Here is a 13,371-nt window from a genome sequence, read left to right on the forward strand (position 1 = left end):
GATATATCCATATAAATAGATACATTAGCTGGGCAGGGGTAAACCCCTGTCTGTAGTAGTCTGAGCGTGACTTCTTGTCCTCTGGTAAGATGCGAATGGGGTGGAGGAAAGACCCTACGACTCAAACGATAATGTGAAGTGACTTCGTTAAATGTCGCTAGAACGTCCCGCGACCCTCGATCAGCCGCACCCCCATCCAGAGGATCGGCCCCGGGCGGGGCGGAGCGGTCCAACGTGCCAGGGCCGTGAAGCCCCGCGCGGAAGGCAAGTCCTCGCGCCCGGGCGTGGGCCAATTCGTTGGAGTTGGTGATGCCGCTGATCGTGGAGCCCATATGGGCCGGGAACCAAATGATCTCGTGTGGAGTGATGGTCCTACCTCTGAGAATTCTAGCAGCAGGTGGGGAGACCCTGCCAGAGGCAAAGGCTCTAACCGCCGAACGGGAATCAGAGTAGATCTGAACACGGGATGAATCCAAAAGCCCTAGTGCGATGGATACCTGTTCAGCTATTGCTGGGGAGGTTGCCTTGACAGAGCATGCCGACATTACTGTACCTCGCTCAGAGACCGCAACGGCCACATAACGATTCCTATCCGCACGCGCAGCGTCCGTGAAGGTCGACGATCCCGACTTCGAGTGCACCTGCTCCAAAATTTTCTTGGCTCTAGCCCTTCTCCTTGCGACGTTAAATTGAGGGTGCATATTCCTAGGAATAGGATAAACTACGAGTGCCTGTCTAACGGCGGAGTCAAGAGAAGTCATCCGCTCTTCCTGGAGTATTGTAGAAATTCCGGCACGTGCCAAAATCTCCCGACCCGCCCGGGTGACCGAGAGGCGAGAGATCTGCGCCGTGCGTTGAGCCTCTATAATTTCATCCAACGTGTTGTGAATTCCTAATGCTAACAGCCCCTCCGTGCTAGTTCGGATTGGAAGGCCGAGTGCCCTTTTAACAGTTTTACGGATCAGTACATTGAGCTTCTCCCTTTCTGCAGCGAGCCAGTGATGCATAGACGCAACATAATGAACGTGACTCATGAGGAAGGCATGAAAGAGGCGAAGAAGATTGTCCTCCTTCATGCCTCCTTTCCTGTTAGAAACTCTAATAATGAGGCGAAGCGTAGCCGCAGTATGTTGCTCTAATCTACGTAAAGTTTCCGTGTTACGTCCATCCGCTGAAATGAGCATGCCTAATATCCTGATACAGCTAACCTTGGGAATTCTAGCCCCACTAGCAGTCAATAATGTCACATCCACCTGCTCAGGGGGGACCCAGTCCTTAGGTCGCCGTCCTTGTCTGGTGGGCCTGTATATTAATAGCTCAGATTTACTACTTGAAAGCTTTAAAGACATACGACTGATGTTTCTTTCAACCGTGTTGACCGCCTCCTGCAATCTGTCCTCAAGGCGCCCTATGGCACCGCCTCGGACCCACACCGTGATATCATCCGCGTAGAGCGCACTTTCCAACCCCTCGAGTTCGTCCAGTTCGCGAGCAAGGCGAGTCATGCCAATATTGAAAAGAAGCGGGGAGACGACTGCCCCCTGAGGGGTTCCACGTGAACCTAATTCGTACCGTTCTGACTTCAGCTCCCCCAACTTAAGAGACGGCTAACAAAAGAAAGTGTACCATTCTCTTGGCGGGACGAACAAGAAGCGGCTTTCTCAGAGTTGCGACGCCGTTTGCAGTCTCCTCCAATACTTGCTCATTTTGACGATGAGGCCGATACAGACATACATATCGACGCGAGTAACGTTGGCCTCGGTGCCATCCTCGTTCAGCGGCAGAATGGAGAAGAAAAGGTCATTGCTTACGCGAGCCGCACTCTATCAAATGCTGAGTCTAATTACTCAGCGACAGAGAAAGAGTGTCTCGCAGTTATATGGGCCATCAGCAAGTTTCGCCCATACCTCTACGGCAGACCGTTTCGAGCAATCAGTGATCATCATTCAATCAGTGTTGGCTGGCAAACATCAAGGACCCTTCAGGAAGGCTTGCTAGATGGAGCCTGCGTCTGCAGGAACACGACATCGCTGTGGTCTACAAGTCTGGTCTCAAGCACAATGACGCGGATTGCCTGTCTCGCGCACCTGTTGAGTCTCCATCATCTGACCAAGAACAAGACATCCCATTTCTTGGAGTTCTGAATGTGTCGGAGATGGCTCGTCTTCTGCGAAAGGACCCTGAACTACGTCCGCTTATCCAATACTTGGAGGGTCACCAAATTGAGGTACCACGAGTTTTCATCCGCGGTTTGACATCCTATGTCCTCCGGAACGACGTCCTATACAAGCGCAGCTTCGTAAACACCGGTGAGACGTTTCTGCTTCTTGTACCATCATCGCTGCGAGCAGAAATCTTAGAAGCGTGTCATGACGACCCATCGGCTGGCCATATGGGTAGTAGCCGCACTTTGGCCAGAATTCGCCAGAAGTATTATTGGCCGAAATTAAGGAATTCGGTGCACCATTATGTTAAGTCATGCCGCGATTGCCAGAGACGTAAAATACCACCATCGAAACCAGCGGGTCTGTTGCAACCAATAATGCCACCAAAAGGGCCATTTCAGCAAGTGGGAATGGATTTGCTTGGTCCATTTCCTCTCTCTTCATCGGGAAAGCGCTGGATTGTTGTAGCAACGGACTACGTAACTCGATATGCTGAGACATCACCTCTCGCGAAAGGAACGGCGAACGAAGTAGCCCAGTTTTTCGTCACTCAGATTGTACTACGACATAGCGCACCACAGGTTGTCATTACAGACAAAGGAACAGCATTTACTGCCCGTTTGATGCAGTCTGTTATGAAGCTCACCCACACCGATCATAGAAGGACTACAGCATACCATCCGCAAACAAACGGATTAACCGAAAGGCTCAATAGAACTCTCGCCGACATGATCTCGATGTATGTGGACGTTGAGCACCAGACATGGGACAGTATTTTGCCTTATGCAACATTAGCGTATAATACCGCAGTACAAGAAACGACACATTTCACGCCATTTCAACTTGTTTATGGTCGGACGGTCACAACGACCTTAGACGCGATGTTACCTGTCGACGATTCCAATGAGAGTGACCCACACATCAGCGACTACATAGAAAGGGCAGAAGAGGCACGGCAATTGGCAAGACATCGTATCATTTTGCAACAAGGCTCCGATGCAAGTCGCTATAATCTGAAGCGGAGACACGTACAGTACAACCCCGGAGACAAAGTGTGGGTGTGGACGCCTATACGCGCACCTGGCCTATCGGAAAAACTGATGCGGCGCTATTTCGGCCCTTACAAAGTACTTCGCCAGTTAGGCACGCTAAACTACGAAGTAATTCCTGAAGGGCAAGTGTGCTCAACCCGACGCAGGAATCGCCCAGAAGTCGTACATGTAGTACGAATGAAACCGTACTACGAAAGGCACTGAACGAGACAACTGATAAATGTGCTCAAACATCAGATAAATACTCCTTTACAAAACTGTTCGACGTCAGCGTACGCATCGGGATGATGCGTTTCAGGAGGGGGACTAATGCCGCATGTTGTTAGGCACCTGCCGAAGTCCTGCGCCGCTTCCTGTTACTTTGAATTCTGCCACACCAACGGACAAGCCAAACGCGCCAAGCTATAAACGCGCCATGCAACGCTGGCTGCACCTGTCACCACATCACGCGCTGGACAAGGAACGCTGGCGGTACGCGCCAAGCTATAAACGCGCCATGCAACGCTGGCTGCAGGTGTCACCACATCACGCGCTGGACAAGGAACGCTGGCGGTTTTTCGAGGACAGCTCAAGGCGAGACGCAAGAGAGGTTGACGAGGTTTTGACCAGTGAGCTCACAACCTTTGTGTATTTAGTTGACGGGCACAAGTTCGCCATTAATAAATAGCTGTTCCAGCTTCCGGCACTGTATTTGTTCGTTACAATATATATATATATATATATATATATATATATATATATATATATATATATATATATATATATGATGTCCATAAAAGATGTGACTGCTTACTTGCCAAAGGACAATTGGACAGCCGCAAATGAAATCAACTGCCACTGCTTTGGAGTTTTCACCCCCTTACAACATCTCGTGTTAGTGCACTGTGAAATAGTGGCGTATTCAAAAGTTTAACACATAACTGTCCTAATAAAATGCTCTCAGCAATGTATAATCAAGTCAAGAAGTTGAAAGTGAATGTTTAGTCTTCAAAAGAAAAAAAACAGACAAAAAACACCGAAAGAAAGGAAAAATTGAGCAGTCGAAACATATCCAAGAATGGAGGGAGGGAGAGAGGGCAGATAAGAATTTCTTCGAACATAGCTCAATTTATTCTAATGCTAACCAGACTCTTGTTCAGTTTAATGCAAAGCAACGAGGTCCTGTGAAATAAGTGAGCGCATTGTTTGCTTGGAAAGTCACCAGCGATTTTAGAATATCCGAAAAAAATATATATTCGCTTGAAGAAAAACAAACTTCCTGAGCGTGTGGCGGTCTTTCACAAGGTTCGACGTTCCCGGTATATATCTTACAACGTGGGCACGCAGTATAGTTTGCGACATATAAGTGGATTTACACAAAGGCAGAAAGCAACAAAAGCTACACGAGCTTAATGTGCTGGAAAACCGTATCATGTGAAGCACTAATCTTAATGTCCCGGAAATACTGAAAAGGCGGGTATGCATTCCGTTAAGTTGGGCCTGCCTTGGTTAGTATTACGACAGCGCCACACATAGGAGAAAACATGTTGCAATGTCAATTTACGTTTCCGAAGTATCCGTCGGTTGTTTCTATGTATGCATAAACTGAACCACCAGAGAAATGAGTGAAAGAGAAGTGGCGCATTGGCGCCGGAGGCGTTTCTCAATAAGTTACTCAACCTTGGTACCCAGTGCGACGCCGTATTCGTAGAGCATGGACAACGTCACATGCGTCTTTGTCTCAGCGCAGCATGTGCTCATTGAGTACGTGAACTTCTCTTGTTGGACAAAAGGAAAAGTGGTGCTACTTCACGCGAGTCAAGCCAAGGAGGTTCAAGCAAGCGTATAGCTCAGCTGCGCAAGGGACGTAATAGGAAAATAACAACCAAACAAAAAAGAGCACATACGAGGTTGGCTTTTTGGCTGTGAAAAACTTCGTGAAAGAACAATGTTGTGTAGCGAATTCTCTTCATTTGGCAAATGTACAATAGCGCTCCAAATAGTAAGCTTCTAGACGCAAGTTAGCCCACAGTAAACTACTCGTGTTTACATTGTTTAAACGCTGCTATATTATTCGTGGCGTGTAAAACGAACTTCCACATAAGTCTCGGTAAATCTTCGCACCTTATGTAGTTATAAAGAATTTGGCACACTGATTAAGGAGAGGAAAGGGAAAGACTGCAAACAGTGGTTGATTGATTGAATGATTGATGATTGATTGATACGTGGGGTTTAACGCCCCAATATTTCCATGTGATTATGAGAGACGCCGTAGTGAAGGGCTCCGGAAATTTTGACCACCTGGTGTTCTTTAACGTGCACCCAAACCATAGCACACGGGCCTACAACATTTCCGCCTTCATTGAAAATGCAGCCGCCGCAGGCGAGATTTGATCTCTCGACCGGCGGGTCAGCAGCCGAGTACCTTAGCCACTAGAACACTGCGGTTAGGCAGCTATAGGCGAAACGCAGCGAAGTCATCAAAATTTCCCAGTTTGCTTTTTCGAAGAGTAAGGTGGGGAGGAAAATAATGGTTAAAAGTCTACAGAAGTAGATAAAAGAAGAGAAAATGCAAGAAAACACGGTACTGTGCAATAATAAAGACGTTATCACAAATTTAAAAACTGAGACTGAGTGCTAGTGAGGAAAATGCGCCTGCAGAGCTGAACAATCCAGTTCACAAACATACGAGCTGTCTTCCTCGCCTGCAATTTGACAAGGTCGACTGAAGAGTACCGTAAACTGACTGATTAATTGAAGTTTTCCCATTGGAGTGCCAGTGGGTTACCATTGCTTACGTCGAATTAGAAGTCGTGAATTACGACTGAATATATTTTACTGGTACAAACAATGCCATTGCTTGACTGGAGTGCGTTAGAATTTTTCAATCGAGAAAGACTAGATATCGACTTTTATCTGACTGAGCAGATGCTCAGTCAATGAAAGACGATGGCTGACCGATGTCCCATGTGAGAGACATGCACGTTTCTATATTGATCAGTCATTCAGAAACAGCGCGATAGCTTCTAAAATGGGTGCGTGACCTTACATTTGTTCAATTAGGTTAGGCGTGCTTCACAATATAGCACGTTTTTACCTCTCTGTGCACCATTGTTAACCTCGGCTTCAGGCAATGCTTCAAGGTACAACGTTTATTTGACATTTGAAGCTTTAATAGTGTTTGCTGACGGCTACTCTTACGTCATCATAATGTCCAGAAATTTCGAAAACGAGGTTTCTATGGGGGTTCAGACGAGGCGCTTACACACATTAGCGATTGCCGTGCCTTGCGTGCACAAAGTGAAGTGTTTGAGGGTACGGTCGTTGAAAACGACAGAATTGCACTAACGACAACCAGAAGTCTTGGATGGTAGTAGCAACAGTCGCTAGCCCGAACAACTTTGATATGGCTGGTGTGTGTGCCCGTGTGCTTGCGTGTGAGAGCGTTTGTGTGACCTTTGGTGACATCCCGCCATTCCCTAGTGCAGAATAACCAACCGGTCAGTTAAACTGCTTAACCTATTTGCCTTTCTTCTCTCGTCTCCTCCCTCGATTTCTTTTTGGCTCGCACCAAAGCTCTTGAAGAAGACAGCATAAGACAACACGGAAAACAGACACCGTTGGCACCGGGAACATCAACAAGCGAATACATGAACCGCCTGCAAACTATCTGGTCAGGCTCTCATAAAAAAAGGTGACAGCGTTTGCAGTGGTGTTCGGATAAACACAGCACGATGGTGGTAGGAAATATACAGCCGTCGTAAACAAAGCTGTGATCCGTTTTCCCTAGGCTGTCCCATAGCGACCGTCTTCGCCAGTCTCCAGCGTTAGCATTCCTGGACGTTTCCTGGTCAGTGGGGAGCGACCTTTATGGCATCGCCTCAGCCCAGTAGTCACAAATTGCAGTTTATTTCATTTTGTCCGCCGGAAACGAATGCACCTAATGTAAAAAAAGGGGGCTTGCACTTTTACAAAGGCAGAAATATGCCACGCAACATGGCATCAAAGCTACAGGGTGAAATTTACGCTTCGATATGTCGTGAGGATCATGTTCCATATCAATACGTGAACGAACGTGATCTCCTTATGTACATATGAAGATCACATTCAGTCACTATATTATATGCCCATCTAATAGACACGGTGATTATGTATAACGGATATAATACACATATACGCATATGCTTACTGTATGGAAAATATATCAGCATAATTTCTAAAGGACGTCTGTGATATCGATCTACTGCTATTGAAACACGATACATAGAGCTCGCGCACGTCGGTGCTTTTTGTACAACCGATACACGCTGAAAACGTGGCATTTATGATAGGGAGGGCCTTTGTGACATTTTTTTTACTATACCTGCTCCTTCAGATATCAAACGGTCTCGGGAGACGCAAGAAGCATAGCCACCATGCGTTCCGGTGATCGAGTTTCACTGTGAGCACTAGTCACATACCAAATGCGGATATCAAATGGAACATAGTTATGTGGCATACCACATTGTATAAGTATGATCGTAGGGAAATGTTGAATGCACGTTTTATAATTAGAAAACAGTATGACTGGCATCAAACCCCGTTGAAATCGTGTGGCTAGCGCAGTCACTGCAGCACGACCTTCTAATAAGCTTCAGAAATCAAAAGTGAAACAGTGACAAGATGTTAGCCAGTGACATATATGATGTTTCTGAAAACACACACACAGAACGAAACAGTGTCGTGTTCTTTCAATAGTCCGTGCCGAGATTAAGCATACGAGCACCTCGATTTAGAATATATAAATTCTAAATCGGATAAATGTCTGTATATATTCTAAATATATATATATTCTAAATTTAGATTTGTTTTAATGTTCGTATATGAACATTAAAAAAAGCCAAAAAGTTAACAATTAGTTTTCACGCATGACATCTTCTGTTCTTTCTTTTTGATGGGCACAGCATAAGTTAAAGAAAACTGGCTGAGACATTGGAGCTGTTATTGCGTGGGCAACTGATGCGAAGTGAGTCTTGATAAGCGATAAAGCAAGATCATGGAGCGGGACTTTTGGGGACCTGCACATTAGAGCTTTGTATGGGTCATGGAACTAAATGGTAATGTTGCATTTTTAAGTGGTACATGTCGTTCATATGTGAAAAAAAATTTAGACAAAGTAACAACGTAGTGCACGATGCGCTAGCACGAGGAACTAAAATGAAACAAATTCAATGACTATCACAGAACTGTTTTAATAGGGTGAAATGCGACACATTGAAAAAATCTAAGCTAAATTTCTAAAAAGTGTAATCAGACACACTTTGCGCTAAACAGTGGCGAAAAAGTGGAAAAGGTGACCTTGTTAAAAGAACTTTAAAAAAAGTACATGAGAGTTGAAAAATGAAACTACTCTAAAAGGACAATGCTTCATTTGCCTAAGTTATTCTTTATTACATCTTCTCGTTTGTAAAGACGCCCTAAAAATTCAAACTAACGATTATTATCTCAGCCGAGCGTCTAAGTTTAGGAGCATGAAGACTTCCAAACATGCCGTCGTTTCCCGTCTTGGTGTAGGCGCTGTGAATCGAATGAATCTTGCCGAACCTTGCCCTCCAGAACAACTCTGAAACTCGGTCGCTATAGAGTGCGCATAAGTGTAATTATGTGTAACTGTCATGTAACTCTTGTGTAATGGACGTGAATTTCACCTATGCACTTGATTTTATTGTTTACTACTGAGCCATACGCGGAATAGCACTACGATAGAACAACATTTGACCATCTCATTATCTTACTATTATGAGACGTCGAGACACATTATGGCTTGCACATTTTGTATAAATCCATACAATTACCAGCATCATGTTGCTGGAGCAATAAAACAAGAGAACAAAGAAACAACACGGTGCTTCAAGTGCCAAGGAAGAGGAGAGGAGGAAGAAAGTTTAAGCGGAAAGACAGGGAGGTTAGCCAGTTCTTAGACCGGCTGGCTACCCTGTGCTGGGGAAAGGGGTGAAGGGAATGAAAGATGTTAAAAAGAAATGTTGCGAAGAGACGGAGAAATTACAAAAAAAAATTGCGACAGAGGAAAGGCAACATCAAAGAGTATAAGACACTAAAGTCTGTCTCTGAGGCCAGTTGTCCGCAAAAAGCGCAGCAAAGCTTTCAAAGCCTTCTGGGCTGAGGATGGACTCGGCCAATGACCCAGAATCCTTTGTTCCGACAAAGGCCGATTGTTTAGTCTATCCAGAGCTGCAGTGAGTTCTTGTCTTTGCGCGTTGAAATGGGTACACTCACACAGAAGGTGCGCGATGGTTTCTTCGCAGCTGCAGTAAGTGCATGTAGGAGAGCTGGCCATCCCAATGAGATAAGAGTTTGCGTTTGCGAAGGCCACTCCAAGCCACAGGCGGCATAGAAGAGTCTCCTCAGCTCGAGATATCCTTGGGGGAAGACGAAGCTGCAGATCGGGATCCAAGTTATGCAGGCGCGCGTTTGTGAAGTCTGTTGAGTTCCACTGTACCAGTGTGAGGTCACGTGCAAGCAAACGAAGTCTTGTAGCTGCGTCGGTTCTTGAGAACGGGATGGCGGTGTATTTGGGTACCATCGTGTGCACATCTAGCGGCCTCATCTGCGCGGTCATTGCCATATATACCGCAATGACCTGGTATCCACTGATACACTATGCTGTGCTGTTTTTCGGTTGCTTGGTGATGAAGAAGCCTTATTTAAGCTACTAACTGTTCATTAGGTCCATGGCGAAAGGGTGATATAAGACAGTGAAGAGATGCTTTCGAGTCCGAGAAGATGGACCAAATTCCCGAAAGTTCTTTCACTATAAACTCCAGAGCTGCCCGATTGGCTGCAAGTTCTGCAGATGTCGACGACGTCAAATGCGATGTCATGAATTTAATTGTGATGGGCCTCGCGGGAATAACCACCGCCCCTGCAGAGCTTACTGAAGACACCGAGCCATCCGTGTAAATGTGAAGGCGTCCGTTGTGCTTCTCTTGCAGGAAAAGTAATGTGACCTGTTTCAGGGCTAGATGCGACGACTTTTTCTTATTTTGGATGCCAGGAATTGTAAGAAGAGCTTTGAGTGGGTGTAGGCACCTTAATGGTATCGGCGGCTGTGCTGCATGCGTGAAGTGCAATGGAAGCACTGCGCCATGCTGAGCTACAGTTGCGCTGAACGCTGAGTGGGGCCTGGAAGTTCGAAGTGAGGCGAAGTGATGAGATGGAAGCCGAGCGAAATATCTTATGTGCATTCTCAAAGCGTCTACGCGGATGTATGCGTTGACTGGATAATCACGCGCAATGATGACTGTCGCTGCTGTAGACGCTCATCTCGGGAGACCAAGGCACATTCTCAGGGCTTGGGCTTGGATTGACTTGAGGACGCGCAATTTGTTCTTCGGATCCCGCAAAGCACGGGCAAGCTGTATCGCATATAACCGAGGAGCAGAACAGTGTAGAGTTGGAGCATAGCTCGTACCGATGCACCCCACGTTTTTCCAGCAAGAAACCTCAGTACGTGGGTGATCATGGTGAGTTTAGAGTCATGTGGGCGATCTGAGGCCTTCAGAAGAGGTCGCGATCAACTATGACTCCGAGGAATTGGTGAGTCTTCACGTATTTGATCGTGTGTCCGTTGATTTTAATAACATATGGGCTCATAGCCTTATGCGTGAATGCTATAAGCGAGCATTTCTCTGATGACAGCTCTAGTCCCCGTTCTTCCAGGTACTTTGTCGCTATTTTTGCCGCTCTCTGAAGCCGGGCACGCAAATGAAGGCGTGTTACGCCTGACGCCCAGATGCAGATGTCATCTGCATATATTGATAGATGGACAGATTCTGGAAGTGCGTCAACCAGGCCGAGTAGCACTAGATTGAAAAGTGTGGGGCTAAGAGCACCGCCTTGAGGCACACCTCGACGGTTGCAATGATGCTTTGTTGTGCCATTCTCCGTCTGCACAAAGAAAGTTCTGCCTTTCAGATAGTTGTGGATCCATTGGTGAACCCGACCCCCTAATCCAACATTTTCCATGACATCCAGAATAGCTTCATGTGATACGTTATCGTATGCACCTTTCACGTCCAAGAACAATGCCGCAGATAAACGTTTCAGTCTTTTTTGATGCTGAACAGATGAGACCAGGTCTATAACGTTATCAATTGCGGACCGTCCACGCCGAAAGCCCGTCATAGCATGAGGGTATACCTCGTGGCGCTCCAGGAACCACTCTAGGTGAGTCAAAATCATCCTCTCCATCACTATCTCGAAACAGCTGGTAAGCGCGATGGGGCGACAAGAGGTCAAGTGCAGAGGAGATTTACCTGGTTTAAGCACAGGGACGAGGCGGCTGGATTTCCATGAATGAGGAATAAATCCGCTGCTCCACGAGTAGTTGTACACGGATAGAAGGACCCGTCGAGCTGCTTCTCCGAGGTTGCAAATAGCCATGTACGTGATCCCATCCGGACCAGGCGATGAAGATCGTTTGCGTGCCGTCAAGGCCGCTTGTAGTTCCTCTAGAGAGAAAAAGGTGTCCATTCTTGGATCTCTGGAAACTGGAGTGTTTTCTAGGTGGCCAAGGTTTGCCGTGCCAAAGTTTTGCCAAGGTTTGGCCGTGGCAAGAGTTTTGCCGTGGCAAGTGCCAAGGTTTTGCCGTGGCAATAGTCCATTTTATGCCGAATGCTTCGCGGTGAAAGCACCAGCACCACAAAATTGTGAAATAGCGTGTAAATTGCGAAATCTTCCACGACACAGTGAGGAAAAAAAGAGGTACATCTTCGCTTCATGAAAGTGCCGGGAACTCAAATGGTGAGCTCACACTTTTTGTGGTTGCTACCTGAGATGCTGACGGTCATTTAGAAGGAGGAAGCAATCAAGAATGATACGGGTCAATAAAGAAACACTGATAAAGTGGCTTAGGCAACCTCGTAGGAAAGAAATGCTAAGAAATAACTTTTCGTTTCCCGGGCACACCAAGTGAAACGATAAAAATCAAGAAACGGTACCTCTATGCCAACGCAGCGTAAATTATGTAGATTATATTGGCGAATTCTCAAAGGGGCAAGCACATGCCCCGCCGCGGTGGTCTAGTGGCTAAGGTACTCGGCTGCTGACCCGCAGGTCGCGGGTTCAAATCCCAGCTGCGGCGGCTGCATTTCCGACGGAGGCGGAAATGTCGAGGCCCGTGTGCTCCGATTTGGGTGCACGTTAAAGAACCCCAGGTGGTCAAAATTTCCGGAGCCCTCCACTACGGCGTCTCTCATAATCAAATGGTGGTTTTGGGACGTTAAACCCCACAAATCAATCAAAGGGGCAAGCACTCTTGCCGCCAAACGCACGAGTGCATTCCTGTCTGGAAAGGTAGGCAACATTGTTGCATTACTAAGTCTCAACATCCACCACTGCAACTGCTCTTGTTTTCTCCTGCTTTATTCTTGTTTCTCCAACAAATGTTTGTTTTTCTGAAAAAAGTGCGATGATTGAGTTTCTATATATGAACAGTTAGTTATTGCTACACCTCAATTTCTGGTAGAGTTTTTTAAATTGTTTCTATAAATATGAAGAGGTGCAGGTTAGTGCACAAACAAGACAGGTTTGCTGTGGTGTTGTAGTGGTTATGGTGGTGTGCAGCCGATTAGAAGGTCGCGGTTTCGATTCCGGCTGCGGCGGTTACTTTTCGATGAAGGTGAAATGATAGAGACCCGTGTTCTATGCGATGTCAGTGCTTATTGAGGAATGCCAGACAGTCAAAATTACAGATCCCTCAACTACACGGTGTGCCTGATAATCGTGTCGTGTTTTTACGCATGAAACCCCAAATATTGTTATATCGAGTAAGTAGAAGAAAAAAAAGCATGAGGAAATTGAGATGAATTATTCATTTATTCATGTATTTAATAATACCCTCAGGGCCAAAAAGCATTGAAGAGGATAGTTATTAAATACGTGAAAAATAGCAAATAAAACAGTACAGCATATATGAATAAAACAATACCTAAAAAGAATCAGGTAACATCAAGATTTCTTCAGATTACACAAGTATAGTAGTTATAAAAATAAAAATAAACAGAAACAGTAAATACAGGTGACATATATTTAAGGCTATACAATGTTAGCTAAGGTTTCGTGAAAAATTGTGCAGTCAGTGATGTTTGCGACATTTGAAAGAAGATAATTCCCAT

The sequence above is a fragment of the Rhipicephalus microplus genome, chromosome 1, assembly GCF_043290135.1.
Source record: "Rhipicephalus microplus isolate Deutch F79 chromosome 1, USDA_Rmic, whole genome shotgun sequence".
NCBI classification, from domain to species: domain Eukaryota; kingdom Metazoa; phylum Arthropoda; class Arachnida; order Ixodida; family Ixodidae; genus Rhipicephalus; species Rhipicephalus microplus.